This window comes from Schistocerca serialis, chromosome 11 (assembly GCF_023864345.2).
Source record: "Schistocerca serialis cubense isolate TAMUIC-IGC-003099 chromosome 11, iqSchSeri2.2, whole genome shotgun sequence".
NCBI lineage: Eukaryota > Metazoa > Arthropoda > Insecta > Orthoptera > Acrididae > Schistocerca > Schistocerca serialis.
The window spans coordinates 196,636,423-196,652,673 of record NC_064648.1 but is presented as its reverse complement, the minus strand read 5'-3'; the positions used below and the strand labels follow the sequence as shown (position 1 = coordinate 196,652,673).

The following is a 16,251-nucleotide window of genomic DNA, read 5'->3' as shown; positions in this document are numbered from 1 at the left end:
ATGAGCGCTGAAAAATCTGCAGTTGAGATACCAGAAATATTCAAGCATATGGCTTCTTGCTAGAGATGAACCTTTATTTATGTTTGTTTGGATCACTAATTTCAGAAGCATTATAGACAGAAAAGTGTTGGTAATGGACTTGTACCACTATTGAAATAAGCCCTTCATATTATATGACGACATGCACATTCAGCATCAGTTATGGTTGGTCAAATACTGCTGTGACTCTGAATGTATTATATTAATAAGAAGTAACATTGCCTTTTTCTCCTGAAAATATCAAGTAACGTAACAAATGTGTTTGATTCTGCTTCCAATATGACAGTTTTTGTTAATACTCCACATGCCTACAGGACTTTGCAATGTTAACACAGCAGAACTCAGACATCTGTATAAGTGTAGAGAAATGAAAACAGTCATATGAATGCCTCACTTTTGTTCCGACACAGTTCAAGACTCGGGAGAAAAGTTTTACACCTGGTGTTCTACATGGCAACTTCACACACAAGAACTTTTTGCCGACACTACTACCACCTACATAAGTAAGCTTTTCCTGTGTCACTTTCAAGTAATGCACTTAAGCTATTCCTGATTTAACTGGAAGATCTGTACTTCCCCACTTTCATAACAACAGCCTCAAAATGCATATTGTAGACTTTGGGATATGTTACATGTCAGTGTCACACCAAGATTGTGGAGAAAGGGGGGGGGGGGCGGCACATCTGTATCCAACAAGTGTTTACCAATAAATAAGTGGCGGAAAATTACGGATATAGGACGACTTAACATGTGGAAAATGAGATTTTTATTATTCACTCAATTTATTTAACATTTATTATTCCTTTAAAATCGCACAACAACTTCAATAAAACACTTTAATCAGTCGCACACTTATTTCATAATTATTTCATTTTTAAACTGCAAATCTTCTAAGAGCTGTCTTGAATCTTCACGAGTCTCTCTCAACAGCCTTGATGTGGATAGATATGTACAGCAACCAGTAATCAGTCAGAACTGCGTCTGCAAAAACACAAGGATTATTAAACAATTTTTGCTGTCAGTAATTACTAGCAATATAATTGACAGAGTAGATTGCTAATATTTGCAATATCACATTCGCAAGAACGATCTCACTGAAGTAATTAAGTCCATCAAAACGCATAGAAACTAACCTCTCGTCTGACGAAAACGGTCTAAAGACTGGCAATTTCTTCAGATCTGTTGACAATGATATTTTGAATTATCTCTTTACTGAGTGACTGAAATGTAGTTCAGGTACCTATGAACATAACAATATGTTAGAATTCATTTTCTAAACACGAACTATTACGGTACTGTGCGGCTACTTACATATTAATTACATTATTAATATTTTCACAGTTGTTTCTTTAATACAAAATTAAAGCCAGCGGAAGAATAAACGTAAAACATACTTACCAATGACAGGTTTGTTGAGATGCAATTTTCTGTGTGGACAGATGTAACTTTTTCATACGGTGGTACGTCGCAGAAATCGCAGGAGTCACAGAAATCGCAGAAGTAGCAGAAGTCACAGAAATCGCAGAAGTAGCAGAAGTCACAGAAATCGCAGAAGTAGCAGAAGTCACAGAAATCGCAGAAATAGCAGAAATCGCAGAAGTCGCAGAAGTAGCAGAAGTCGCAGAAATCGCGGAAGTAGCAGAAATAGCAGTGGCGGAGGGATACGCGACTTAGGTTCCTTAACTGCGACTCTTAACTGCGACAAATCTCAGTTAAGAATAACAGATACTGAAAAGTAGCATTCACAGAAATCACTGATATAGGAAAATCGCAGTTTAGCCCATCACTAGTATATCTATGTTATTCGCGGTTCGCACCTAACGGCACGAACCTTCCAAAAATTAAAACAAACGAGTTCACTAATGGTTACACCCAACATTTTTTTTTTTTTTTTTTTTTTTACTTTATTGTTATTTTAAAGCCTGTACAACTCAGGTAGGCTGGCAGCGGCACACTACGCCGCTCTTCAGCCATTGCGTTTTACAAGAGTATACAACATGGTGAATGACAATGAACAAAGTGACGGGCAAAAGAGAGAAGTCACAGAGACATAAAAAACACGGAGTCGTTCACATGTGACGATAACAACACTGAAAACACGTTGGCACGGCGCACAAAACACTGATGAGTCCGACGGCACAAGTGAACGTAGGAGTGGGACGGCGGACACCAAAAACACTATACGACGTCACACACACGAGACACAAAAGGCGACGATCTCCGGCGCGCGAATGTTCACTATACGTGTGCGAGTCCGGGGACCTGCCAAGAGAGGAGGAGGAGAAAGGGGAGTGGGAGAGCGAGAGGGGAGAGCAGAGATGCCACGGGCAGGGGAGATAGGGGGGAGGGAGGAAGGGGGAGAGGAAGCCCGGGGGAAGAGGGGGAAGGGAGGGGACAGGGAGATGGAAAAAGAAGGGAAGAGAAGAGAAGGGAGGGAGGGTGCCGAATGGAAAGGACACGGGAAGTGGGGGGCGGGGCAGGGTCAAAGTTGATAGGAGGGGTAGATGAAGGGGACGAGGACATCATCAGAGAGAGGGAGCTGGCGGAAGCCACCTTGGGAGAGGGTTAGGAGGGTGGAGAGATGGAGACCGGGTGGGACATGGGAGTACAGGCGCGGCAGCGGGCGGGGGTGGGAGAGGATCGGGGAGACGAGCGGGTGAGGAGGATCGAGTTTACGGGAGGTGTATAGGATTCGTATCCTTTCGAGGAAGAGGAGGAGGTGGGGGAAGGGGATAAGGTCATACAGGATCCGCGTGGGGGAAGGGAGACGGATGCGATAGGCAAGGCGGAGAGCATGGCGTTCAAGGATTTGGAGGGATTTATAAAAGGAAGGGGGGGCGGAGATCCAGGCTGGATGGGCGTAACAGAGGATAGGGCGGATGAGGGACTTATAGGTGTGGAGGATGGTGGAGGGGTCCAGACCCCACGTTCGGCCGGAAAGGAGCTTGAGGAGACGGAGACGGGAACGTGCCTTGGCTTGGATTGTCTGGAGATGGGGAGTCCAGGAGAGGCGACGGTCGAGGGTGACGCCAAGGTACTTAAGGTTGGGGGTGAGAGCGATGGGACGGCCATAAACGGTGAGATAGAAATCAAGGAGGCGGAAGGAGGGAGTGGTTTTGCCTACAATGATCGCCTGGGTTTTGGAAGGATTGACCTTGAGCAACCACTGGTTGCACCAAGCGGTGAACCGGTCAAGATGGGATTGGAGAAGGCGTTGGGAGCGTTGCAGGGTGGGGGCAAGGGCGAGGAAGGCGGTGTCATCGGCAAACTGGAGGAGGTGGACGGGGGGTGACGGCGGCGGCATGTCCGCTGTGTACAACAAGTACAGAAGGGGGGAAAGGACGGAGCCTTGGGGCACACCGGCGGAGGGGAAAAAGGTGTAGGAATCGGTGTTATGGATGGTGACATGGGAAGGACGGCGGGAGAGAAAGGAACCGATCAGACGAACGTAGTTAATGGGAAGGGCGAAGGTTTGGAGCTTGAAGAGGAGACCGGAATGCCATACGCGGTCATATGCGCGTTCGAGGTCACGAGAGAGGAAGATTGCGGAGCGACGGGAATTGAGCTGTTCGGAAAGGAGATGAGTGAGGTGAAGGAGAAGATCGTCGGAAGAGAAGGACGGCCAAAAGCCACACTGGGTAACGGGGAGGAGGTGGTGCTGGCGGAGATGCTGGTGGATGCGGCGGGTGAGGATAGATTCCAGGACCTTGCTGAAGACCGAGGTAAGGCTGATGGGACGGTAGGAGGAGACGGCGGACGGCGGTTTGCCAGGTTTGAGGAACATGAGGATACGGGAGGTTTTCCACAGGTCGGGGTAGTAACCGGTGGACAGGACTACATTGTAGAGCCTGGCCAGGGTGGAGAGAAAAGAGACAGGAGCTTCACGAAGGTGACGGTAGGTGACACGATCGTGACCAGGAGCGGTGTTGCGTTTGGTGCGGAGGGTATTGATGAGATCCTGTGTGGTGATGGGGGCATTAAGGTCCGTGTGTGGAATGTTGTCCAAGTACTGGAAACCAGGAGCGAGGGGAGGGACAGAGGTGTCAGTTCGATCGCGGATATCTGGGAAGAGGGAGTAATCGAACTGGGGATCATCAGGGATGGAAAACACATCGGACAGGTAGGAGGCAAAGTGATTGGCCTTACTAAGGGCGTCAGGGAAGGGGTGATCATCGTGGAGAAGAGGATAGTAGGGGGAGGGTTTAGTTCCGGTAAGGCGACGGAAGGCGGTCCAGAACTTGGACGAGTTTATAGGGAGGGTAGCATTTAAACGGGTGCATGTCTGTCGCCAGTCCCGGCGTTTCTTGGCCGCGAGCAAATTTCGAATGTGTCGCTGTAGTTGCCGGTGGCGTCGTAGGTTGTCCGGGTCACGCGTGCGGAGGAAGGCACGGTAGAGACAACGGGATTCACGGAGGAGGAGGACGGCCTGTGGTGGTAAGGTAGGACGGTGGGGGTGGATGGCAACAGTAGGGACGTGGGCCTCCACGGCCTCAGACAAGGTCTGCTGGAGAAAGGAGGCGGCATGGGTGACATCATCGGGATGGCGGTAGGCGAGAGGGTGGCTATCGACCTGAGTGGAGAGGGTATCCCGGTAGGCATTCCAGTTGGCACGGGAATAGTCATGGATGTACTTAGGGGGAGGGTCATGACGAGGGTCGGGGCGGGGGCGACGGCCGTCTGAAACGGTGAGGAGGACAGGGAGATGGTCGCTACCAATAGGCTCCAGGACATCCACCGTAATGCGCCCAAGGAGGTTGGGGGAGGAGAGGATAACATCGGGAGTGGAGTTGGATTCGGGACGAGTGTGCTGGGGGATGGGGATGAGGTCGCCTTGAAGGGAGGAGAGGAACCGATGCCACCGCCGTAACTGGGCAGCGGAGCGACTATGGATGTTGAGGTCGGCGGCGATCACGTAGGAGGAGAAGGTACGGTCGATGTGGGAGAGGAAGTCGAAAGGAAGAGGGGCGTGGGGGTGGACATAGATGGTGGCACAGGTAATGGTAAGGCCGGGAAAGAAGAGACTAAGGATCAGGTGTTCGGTGGGGTCGGGAAGGAGAGGCTGGAGCCGAACGGGGATCTGGCGGTGGTGGCCAATGTCAACTCTGCCACGCGCAACTGGGAGGGGATTATCGGAGCGGTGGAGGAGATAGGGGGAGGTGTGGATGGAGTGGTGGGGTTGGAGGAAGGTTTCATTGAGGAGGAAGGCATCCACACGGTGGGTAGCAAGGGTGTGCAGGAAGAGGTTCTTGTTGGCGGGAAGCGAGCGGATATTGTTGAAAAGGATATGATGCTGTCGCGCCATGATAAGGACTTATACGAGGGTGTCAAGGCGGGAGAAGGTGAAATGGCCCTGGTTATTGGAAAAGGTGGCGTACATTTTAAGGTGGAATATGGAACGGGCGGCGAGGGAGATCTGTTGTAAGGTGTGGGGGCGCTGAAAGGGATGGACGTTTTGGAGGACAATGGTGAGGAACCTGATGATGTCCTCAGCAGTGGGGGGGGGGGACGAAGGGAATTGCAAGGAGGGGTGGGGGCGTCCAGGGGACGGACAGGTACGGTGAGTTCAGGAGTGGTGGGAGGGGGTCGGGCTTTACACTTTTGGGAGTAGGTGGGGTGGGGGAGGCTGCAGGTATTACAGGAGGGAGGGGATTGGAGGTTGGGGCACTGCCGGAGGAAGTGCGCTTGCCGACAATGCGGGCAGGTGGGGGCCTCGCGGCACTCTGCTGTTGGATGTGCATTGTAGCGCAGACATCTCTGGCAGCGCAGGGATTGAGGGGGGGAACGGGAGGGGTCGACCTTGTACCGCTGATTGAAGAGGAGGGCACCCTCCTTCAGGAGACGGTCAATGGAGGGGGCATCCTCAGAGAAAACCCGCATAAGGCGGGTGGGGCCGGTCGCGTTGAAAATGCGGCGGACTGCCCGCACCTCCAGGGTGGGATGGGCCTTCAGCTCCGCCAGCACCTCCTCCTCCGTGATCGACGGGCTAAGCCGAGTGATCACGGCGGTGAGGGTCGGCGGGCGACGCGGGGGTTGGGGTTGGCGGGTAGGAGATGGGGAGGGAGCAGGGGTGAGGGAGGCGTGAGGACCAAAACGGGTGATGGGGAGGCGGGAGAGGATGTCAGTATGGAGGGTTGGGCTGGGGGAGGAGATAAGAACAGAATCCCGTCTGGGAGTAAGGAGAGAGATGGGGGCGCCAGGGAAATGTTGGCGGAGGAGGAGGGAGAGATTCCGGGCCTCGAGGAAGGAAGGATCGGGACGGGACAGGAGATATTTGTAGAGACCGGGTGGGGAGGAGGAGGAGGGGGAGGGAGCGGGGCCTGGTGGGGAGACGTCCATGGCATTTTGGGGTGGGGATGGGGGCGGGGTGGAGCCTTTTTAGGAGCAGAGGAAGTGGAGGCGCCACTAGGGCGTTTGACAGCGGCAGATGGGCGGGTGGTGACAGGAGGGACAGGAACGATGGGGAGGTGGTGGGAAGGGACAGGTCCCGGCACGGACGCAGCAGTCGGCGCCAGACATAGTGACTGTGACGGTGCAGGCAAATGTGGCAGTGATGGTGATGGTGACGATGATGACGGTGGTGGCGGAAGCGGCGGTGATGGCGATGGCGATGGCGACGGGGAGAGCTGGGCATGGGCAGTGGCCCGGCGGGCCACCACCCTAGCCGGAGCTGCAGTGACAGGCTGGGGGAGTGGGGGGAAAGGATCAGAACGAGAGGAAGATGCGGGAGAGGGGGCGATAAAGAGCGAGGGCGAAGGGATAGAGAGGAGGGGGAGGGATGGAAGGAGGGGGGTGGGACTGGGCACACCAAGTGATAGTGGTGGAGGCGGCGGAAGGGGACGTATACACGATGGCGGTGGTGGTAGTAGTGACAGTGGTGGTGGGGGCGGACATGATGACAAGAAGAAGAAAGAAAAAACACAGCACTAAAAGGACAGGACACACACTGGGAGACGACGGACGGCGACGGCGACGGCGACGGCGAGAGGCAGGGACGCTGCTGCCGCGGACGGGGCCGGGGCGGCGGCGGCGGCTGCTGCTGCTGCTGCTGCTGGCTGGACTGCTGCTGCCACCGGAGGGCTGGCTGGCTGGCTGGCTGGCTGGCTGGCTGCGGGACCACTGCTGCAGGCCGGGACCGGGAACTGCTGCTGCTGGCTTGCTGGCTGGCTGGCTGGCACCTGGAACCCCTAGCACTTCGATTAGCGCGAAAATGGCACTATCGAAGGGCGGTAACTTTGCGGCGTACCGCCGGAGGACCCAACATTTTTTTTTTTTTTTTTTTTTTTTGTTTTTTTCTTTATTGAATTTCAATTCCCCCCGAAGGGGGCGGGCTGGCAGCAGCTTAGGACGCCGCTCTGCAGCCTACAGGTTTTCTGACAAAGAGCAGGAGAATAAATAAGAATAAAAAACAGGCGATAAAATCGGGGACTCATTGAGTAACAAGGTGAAAAGAAAATGGGGAAATGAAAACAAACAACAGAGGGATGATGAAGCGAATAAAAATACATACGGAGCAGACAGGGGAAACAATAGACAATTAAAAAAACACGGCGACAGTCTGGACTCTGTTCGCAAAGTATATAAAACGCACACCCAGCGACAGCATGGTTTCTGTTCGCAACACAACACTGAATAGTCACTAAACACAGCGCGAAAAAGTCGGCAAAGGTGACACCACAGTCGAGAGCAGGTGGGGGGAAACTGAACAGGAGATGGGAAAACAAAAAGGGGGGGAAAGGAGAGTAAAAGCGAAGGGGGGGGGAACCGGGAAAGGAGCTGATGGAGGATGAGGACCCATAAGAGGGGTGGGGGGCAGACGCGACAGGGAGGGGGGGTAGGCAGAGGAGGGGAATACAAAAGGACTGGGGGGGAGAAGGGAGGTAGGGAGAGGTGTAGTGGGGAGGAAACAGGACGGAAGGGGGGGGGAAGAGGGAGCCCAGGGAAAGGACAGAGGAAAGGAGGGGAAGGGAGGATCAGAGTTGATAGGAAGGATAAATGGAGGGAGAGAGGGCATCATCCGGGAGGGGGAGTTGACGGAAGCCACCTTGGGAAAGGAGATGGAGGGTGTAGAGATGGAGGGTAGGGGGGGACAACGGTGAAGACGGGGCAGGGGGCGAGGATGGGAGAGGAGAGGAGCAACCAGGGGGTGAGGGGGTTCAAGACGGCGGGAGGTGTAGAGGATGCGGATATGTTCGAGGAAGAGGAGCAGATGGGGGAAAGGAATGAGATCATAGAGGAGCCGCGTGGGGGACGGGAGGCGGATACGGAAGGCGAGGCGGAGTGCATGACGCTCAAGGATCTGGAGGGACTGATAGAATTTGGGGGGGGGCAGATATCCAGGCAGGACTGGCATAACAGAGGATGGGACGGATTAAGGATTTGTAGGTGTGGAGGATGGTAGAGGGGTGCAACCCCCATGTCCGGCCAGAGAGGAGTTTGAGGAGGCGGAGGCGGTTGTGGGCTTTGGATTGGATGGATCGGAGATGAGGGATCCAGGTGAGGTGACGGTCAATGGTGAGGCCAAGGTAGGTGAGGGTGGGGATGAGACGGACAGGACGTGTGCAGACAGTAAGGGAGAAATCCAGGAGCCGGAAGGAGCGAGTGGTACGACCTACGATGATTGCCTGGGTCTTGGAAGGATTGAGTTTCAGGAGCCATTGGTTACACCATGCAGCAAAAAGGTCAAGGTGATTCTGGAGAAGGCGTTGGGACCGTTGGAGGGTAGGAGCGAGGGCGAGGAATGCGGTGTCATCAGCATATTGCAAGAGGTGCACTGGAGGGGGGGGGGGGGTTGGGGCATATCTGCTGTGTACAGGAGGTAGAGGAGAGGGGAGAGGACAGAGCCCTGGGGCACACCGGCAGAGGGGTAGAAGGTGCGGGAATTGGCATGATGGATGGTAACGTAGGAGGGGCGGCGGGAGAGGAAGGAGGCCACCAGACGGATGTAGTTGATAGGAAGGGCGTAGGTTTGGAGTTTAAACAGGAGACCGGGATGCCAGACACGGTCGTAGGCCTTTTCAAGGTCAAGTGAGACAAAAATGGCGGAGCGACGGGAGTTAAGCTGGAGGGAGAGGAGATGAGTGAGGCGGAGGAGTTGGTCATCAGCAGAGAAGGAAGGTCGAAAGCCACATTGGGTGTTTGGGAGGAGGTGGTTTTGGTGGAGGTGGAGATGGATGCGCCGGGAAAGGATGGATTCCAAGAGCTTGCTGAACACCGACGTGAGACAGATAGGACGATAGGAAGAGGCATCAGATGGAGGCTTATTGGGTTTGGAGAACATCAGGATACGGGAGGTTTTCCACAGGTCGGGACAGAAGCCAGTGGCAAGGATGACATTGTAGAGGGCGGCAAGGAGGGAAAGGAAGGAGGGAGGGCAGTGTTTGAGGTGGCGGTAGGTAACGCAGTCGTGACCGGGAGCAGTGTTGCGTTTAGTGCGGAGTGTGAGGCTGATGTCCTGTGTAGTGATGGGAGTGTTAAGTGCAGATGGTGGGGTGTGGCCCAAGTACTGGAAGCTAGGAGCAAGGGGAGGAACAGAGGTATTCGTACGGTCCATGACATCAGGGAAGAGGGAATAATCAAAGTGGGGATCATCTGGGATGGAAAAAACATCAGAGAGGTGGGACGCAAAGTGGTTGGCCTTACTGAGGTTGTCAGGAAAGGGACGGTCATTAAGGAGGAGAGGGTACTGGGGGGTGGGGCGGTTCCCAATAAGGCGGTGGAAAGCAGACCAATACTTGGAAGAGTTGATGGGGAGCGTGGTGTTGAGGTGGGTACATGTCTGGCGCCAGGCTCGGCGTTTCTTCGCAACAAGCAGGTTGCGGATGTGTCGCTGTAATTGCCGGTGGCGGGTAAGTGTATCCCGGTCACGAGTGCGGAGAAAAGAGCGGTAGAGGCGGCGGGACTCCCGAAGGAGAAGGATGGCCTGTGGAGGCAGGGCGGGGCGGTGAGGGTGGACGGCTTTGGTGGGGATATGGGTGGCGACGGCGTCAGACAAGGTCTGGTGCAGGAAGGCAGCAGTGCGAGAGATGTCATCAGGAGACTGGAGGGTAAGGTCGTGGCTGTCAACCTGGGTGTGAATGGAATCCCGGTAGGCATCCCAGTTGGCACGGGAGTAATCATGGACAAGTTTAGGAGGGACGTCAGGGCGAGGAGCGTGGCGGGGATGGCGACCGTTAGAGATAGTGAGGAGGACAGGAGCATGGTCACTGCCAATGAGGTCAAGGACATCCGCGGTGATGCGCCCAAGGAGGTTGGGAGAGGCAAGGACTACATCAGGAGTGGTGTTGGATTCGGGCCGGGTGTGCTGGGGCAGGGGAACCAGGTCTCCCTGGAGAGTGGTGAGAAACTGATGCCACCGCCGGAGGTCGGCAGGATCGCGGCTGTGGATATTGAGGTCGGCGGCAATCACGTAGGTGGAGAAGGTGCGGTCAATGTGGGCCAGGAAATCATACGGGATGGGGGTGCGAGGGCGGACATAAATGGTGGCACAGGTGATGGTAAGGGCGGGGAAGAAGAGGCTGAGGGTGAGATGCTCGGCAGGATTGTTAAGGAGAGGTTGGGGCCGGACAGGGAGGTGCTTGAGGTGGCCTATAACAACTCCGCCACGTGCCAGAGGGTACGGGTTATCGCTACGATGTAGGGTGTAAGGGGCAGTGGAGACGGAGATACGGGGCTGAAGGAAGGTTTCATTGAGGACGAAGGCATCCACGCGGTGCTGACGTAGGGTGTGGAGGAAGAGGAGTTTGTGGGTGGGCAGGGAGCGAATGTTGTGGTACAGGATACGGTACGGTTGTTGTACCATGGGAATGGAGAGTTAGACGAGGGTGGTGAGGGGGGTGAAGGTGAAGTGGGCCTGGTTGTGGGAGTAAGTGGCATAGGTGGTAAGATGGAAGATGGAATGGGCAGCGAGGGCGATTTGGGAAAGAGTGTGGGAGCGCTGGAAGGGGTGGATGTTTTGGAGCACAATGGTGGTGAAACGGATGATGTCCTCAGCAGTAGGGGGAGGGCGGAGCGAGTTGTTGGGGTGGATGGGGTCATCAACAGGACGGACAGGGACGGTGAGCTCAGGGGTTACTGGTGGAGGTTTCGCTTTACACTTCGAGGAGTAGGTAGGATGTGGTTCATTACAAGTGTTGCAGGAGGGGGGAGAGGTGAGGTTGGGGCAATGCTTGAGGAAGTGGGAGGCTTTGCAGTGGGGACAAGTAGGGGGGTTCTTGCAGGCAGAGGTAACGTGGTCATTGTAGGTGAGACAGCGTTGGCAGCGGTAGGATTGGACAGGGGAACGGGAGGGGTCCACCTTATGGCGCTGATTGTAGATGAGGGCTCCCTCGGTGAGGAGGCGGTCAATGGAGGAGGAGGATTCAGTGAATATCCGCATGAGAAAAGTCGGCCCGGCATCATTGAAGATGCGACGGGCCGAGCGGATTTCGATGTCGGGCCGGGAGTTGAGTTCCGCCAACACCTCAGCCTCCGTGATCACGGGGCTAAGCTTCGTGATCACAGCGGTGAAGGTCGGCGGACGTCGGGGAGGTTGAGGCTGACGGGGAGAGGACGGGGTGTGGTAGGGGGTGAGGGTTGCACGTTGGCCAAATTGGATACGAGGGATGCGGGAGAGGAGGTCGGTGTGGAAGGAAGCATTGGGGGACTTTATGAGGACCGAGTCCTTGCGAGGAATCAGTTGGGAGATGGGAGCATTGGGGCAGTATTTCCGGATGGCGAGAGTGAGGGAGCGGGCATCAAGGAATTGAGGGTCAGGATTGGAGAGGACAAAGGTGTGGGTGGCAGGCGTGGCTGGGGTGGGGGTCGGGGCCGCGTCCATGGGAGTGGGTGGGTCACGGGGATTGGGGGTTTGTTTGGAGGAGATTTCGGGGGAAGGGTCAGCATTCGGGCGCTTGGAAGGTTTCGTGGACACCACTGGGTGGGGAGGGGGCAGGGGGACGGGTTGCAGGGGGAGATGGCGGGGGGCAGGACCACCCTGAGCAGCGGAAGAAGCAGACGGTGGGGGCGTGGGTGTCACTGAGACTGTGGAACGTCGAGCAGAGATCCGTGCTGGCTTGGAGCCTGTCGGAGGCAGTGCGGGGAGCGGCGGAAAGTCAGTAGCTGTCGATGGGGCGACAGTGATAGGGGAAGAGGAGTTGGGGGTGGGTACAGCCGAAAGTGGCGCAGGGGTGGGGTGGACAGGGAGAGAAGGAAGGACGGGAAGTGGGGTGGAGGATGAGCTCCATGTGATGGTGGTTGGAGCAGCGGAGGGAGAGGTGAAAATGATAGTGGTAGTGGTGGTGGGTTGGGACATGGTGGCGGCGCGCGAGAAGGGCGGCGGCGGTGACCAGGCGGCGGCGGCGGCGGTGACCAGGCGGCGGCGGCGGCGGCGGCGGCGGCGGCGGCGGCGGCAGGCGGCGAGCACCGGCAGGCGGCGACCAGGCGGCGGCGGCGGCGGCGGCGGCGGCGGCGGGCACCGGCAGGCGGCGACCAAACGGCGGCGGCGGTGAGGACCGGCAGGCGGCAACCAAACGACGGCGGCGGCGGCGGCGGCGGCGAGCACCGGCAGGCGGCGGCGGCGAGCACCGGCAGGCGGCGACCAGGCGGCGGCGGCGGCGAGCAGTACTGACGACGAGCAGACGGCAAGGCAAGGGTGGGGATCTTCCACGCCGAGGGTGCACCCTGAGAGTAGCCCAGGCAGTGAAACTCTTCGACGAAGATGTGAGGGAATCCAACCCTCGAATCTCGACCCAACATTTTTTTGTTTTTTTTTTGTTTTTTTTCTTTATTGTATTTCAATTCCCCATCGGGGCGGGCTGGCAGCAGCATATGCGCTGCTCTTCAGCCGAAAGACATAGAACAAAACAAGAGAAGACATTTAAAAACAGCAAAGGAGAGAAGAAGCGAACATAGATATAAAAAAGGGAGAACATCATGGAAGGCAATATACAAAAAAAAAAAAAAAAAAAACGGGGTGACTGTGAAATGGATTAAAAAAAAAAAAAAAACTGTTTAAAAGTAGCACACACAAAAAGCCACACTCTGCGACGATTAAAAGAACACAAGGCACAGTATGACTGGAGCATAAAGGTGTTGACGGATGGCATAGCACACAACGTAACACTGACGGCGAACCTCAAGGCAGTACACAATTAAAATCACACCTCTGGACGCACACGAGAAACAGCACGAAACAACACTGATGTGGCACACTGATGATGATCAATACAGAGGATCTGCCAGGTTCAAGGAGATGAGGGAGACCTGAAGAAGGGAGGGAGGGGAAGAGATGGGGGAGGGGAATGGGGGGCGCTCGGAAGAGGGCCAGGTAGGGAGGGATGTGGGAAGGAGAGAGGCAAGTATGGGGTGCAGGGTCTCAGGGGGGGGGGATGGAGGAAAATCCGCTCTGGGAGAAGGAGGAAAGAGGAGAAGGGGGCCCTGGGGAGGGGGGGGGGGGAACAAGGCCGGGTTATAGTTGGAAGGAAGGGTATATGTCACGGCGAAGTTCGTCATCCGGGAGGGGGAGGCGTTGGAAATTGCCCTGATGAAGGAGATGGAGGGTGTGGAGGTGGAGAGAGGGAGGGATACAGCGATAGAGGCGCGGCAACGGGCGAGGGGTGGAGAGGAAGGAGGAAACCAGAGGGTGGGGGGGATCAATCCTGCGAACAATGTAAAGGATGCGGAGATGTTGGAGGAACAAGAGGAGGTGGGGGAAGGGGATCAGTTCATACAGGAGCCGTGTGGGGGAAGGAAGGCGGATACGGAAGGCAAGGCGGAGCGCATGGCGTTCAAGGATTTGGAGAGCCTTGTAAAAGCGGGTGGGGGCGGAGATCCAGGCGACGCTGGCATAACAGAGGATAGGACGGATGAGGGATTTGTAGGTGTGGAGGATGGTAGAAGGATGCAATCCCCATGTCCGGCCGGACAGGAGTTTCAGCAGGCGGAGGCGGGAATGGGCTTTCTGCTGGATGGTCAGGAGATGAGGGGTCCAGGTGAGGTGTCGGTCAAGGGTGAGGCCAAGGTATTTCAGGGTGGGGGTGAGTTGGATAGGACGACCATAAAGGGTGAGGTAGAAATCTTGGAGGCGAAAGGAGCGAGTGGTACGGCCTATGATGATTGCCTGGGTTTTGGAGGGGTTCAGACGGAGGAGCCACTGGTTACACCAAGTGGTGAACTGGTTAAGGTGGGTTTGGAGGGTACGTTGAGACCGTTGAAGGGTAGGATAGAGAGCCAGGAAGGCGGTGTCATCAGCATATTGGAGAAGGTGAACTGGTGGGGGTGGCTTGGGCATATCAGCTGTATACAAGAGATAAAGGAGAGGGGAGAGGACAGAACCCTGGGGGACGCCAGCCGTGGGATAAAAGATACGGGAGTTGGTGTTGTGGAGGGTGACATAGGAAGGACGGTGCGAGAGGAAGGACGCGACCAGACGGACAAAATTGATAGGCAGGGCGTAGGTTTGGAGTTTAAAGAGGAGACCGGGATGCCATACACGGTCATAGGCATTTTGGAGGTCAAGGGAAACAAAAATGGCGGAGCGACGGGAGTTGAGCTGGAGGGACAGAAGGTGAACAAGGTTGAGGAGTTGGTCGTCAGCAGAGAAGGAGGGTCGGAAGCCACACTGGGTAAGGGGGAGGAGGTGGTGTTGAGCAAGGTGCCGATGGATACGGTGGGAGAGGATAGATTCAAGGACCTTACTGAAGACGGAGGTGAGGCAGATGGGACGATAGGAAGAGGCGGCAGAAGGGGGTTTGTTGGGTTTGAGGAAGAGGAGGACGCGGGAGGTCTTCCACAGGTCAGGGTAGAAGCCAGTAGAGAGGATGACATTATAGAGATGGGCGAGGACAGTTAGGAAGGAATAGGGGCTTTCTCGAAGGTGACGGTAGGTGACACAGTCGTGACCAGGGGCCGTGTTGCGTTTGGACTGGAGGAGAAGCTTAATGTCTTGTGCTGTGATGGGAGTGTTGATGTCGGAGGGGGGCAACTGCCCCAAGTACTGAAAACTAGGAGCAAGTGGAGCGACTGAGGTATCAGCACGTTCCATGACGGTGGGGAAAAGAGAATAATCAAAGTGGGGATCATCGGGGATGGAGAAGACCTCGGAAAGGTGGGAAGCGAAGTGGTTCGCCTTACTGAGGTTGTCTGGAAGGGGGCGATCGTCATGGAGAAGGGGGTAGTGGGGAGCGGAAAGGGAACCAGTAAGACGATGGAAGGCAGACCAGTACTGGGAGGAGTTGATAGGGAGGGTGGCATTGAGTCGTGTGCAGGTCTGGCGCCAGTCCCGGCGTTTCGTTGCTGTAATAAGGTTCCGTACGTGTCGCTGTATTTGCCGGTGGCGTTGGAGTGTATCCCTGTCACGAGTGCGGAGGAAGGAGCGATAGAGGCGGCGGGATTCACGGAGGAGGAGGACAGCCCGCGGAGGGAGAGTGGGACGGTGTGGGTGGATGGTTTTAGTAGGAACATGGGCCTCCACGGCGTCAGTAATTACCGTCTGAAGGAAGGACGAGGCGCGGATGATGTCGTCAAGATGGCGATAGGTAAGAGGGTGGCTTTCGACCTGGGTGGAGATGGAGTCCCGGTAGGCATCCCAGTTGGCACGGCGATAGTCATGGACGACCTTGAGAGGGGGTGCAGGTTGCGGAGCTGGAGGGGGGCGGTTTGCAGACGTTATGGTGAGAAGGACAGGGAGGTGATCGCTACCTGTGGGGTCAAGGACGGCGACTGTGATACGCCCAAGGAGGTTGGCGGAGGCAATGACAACATCGGGGGTGGTGTTACTTTCGGGTCGGGTGTGCTGGGGAATGGGAACAAGGTCACCCTGGATTGTGGAGAGGAACTGATGCCACCGCCGAAGGGCAGCAGGAGTGCGGCTATGGACGTTGAGGTCGGCGGCAATCACATAGGTGGAGAAGGTGTGGTCAATGTGTGAGATGAAGTCATAAGGAAGAGGAGCAGTGGAGCGGACATAGATGGTGGCACAGGTAATGGTGAGGGAGGGGAAGAAGACGCTAAGGATAAGGTGTTCAGTGGGGTCATTGAGGAGAGGTTGTGGCCGGACGGGGATATGCTTAAGGTGGCCAATCGCGACTCCACCCTGCGCACGAGGACCAGGAGCATCAGTGCGGTGGAGGATATAGGGGGAGGAGCGGATAGAATGGTGGGGCTGGAGAAAGGTTTCGTTCAAGAGGAAGGTGTCGACCTGGTGGTGGGAGAGGGTGTGCATGAGGAGGTATTTGT

At 55.7% G+C, this 16,251-nt stretch overlaps 1 long non-coding RNA gene across 1 annotated transcript; it reads right to left on the bottom strand.

Annotated features, from left to right (window-relative positions):
- Positions 1-908: 908 nt before the first annotated feature.
- On the bottom strand, positions 909-1,555 carry LOC126426757 (uncharacterized). Its single transcript, XR_007576407.1, has 3 exons — positions 1,438-1,555; positions 1,173-1,279; positions 909-1,020 (listed from the first exon to the last, which is right to left on the bottom strand). It is a non-coding gene; the product is annotated as an uncharacterized LOC126426757 (long non-coding RNA).
- Between the last annotated feature and the right edge of the window lie 14,696 nt (positions 1,556-16,251).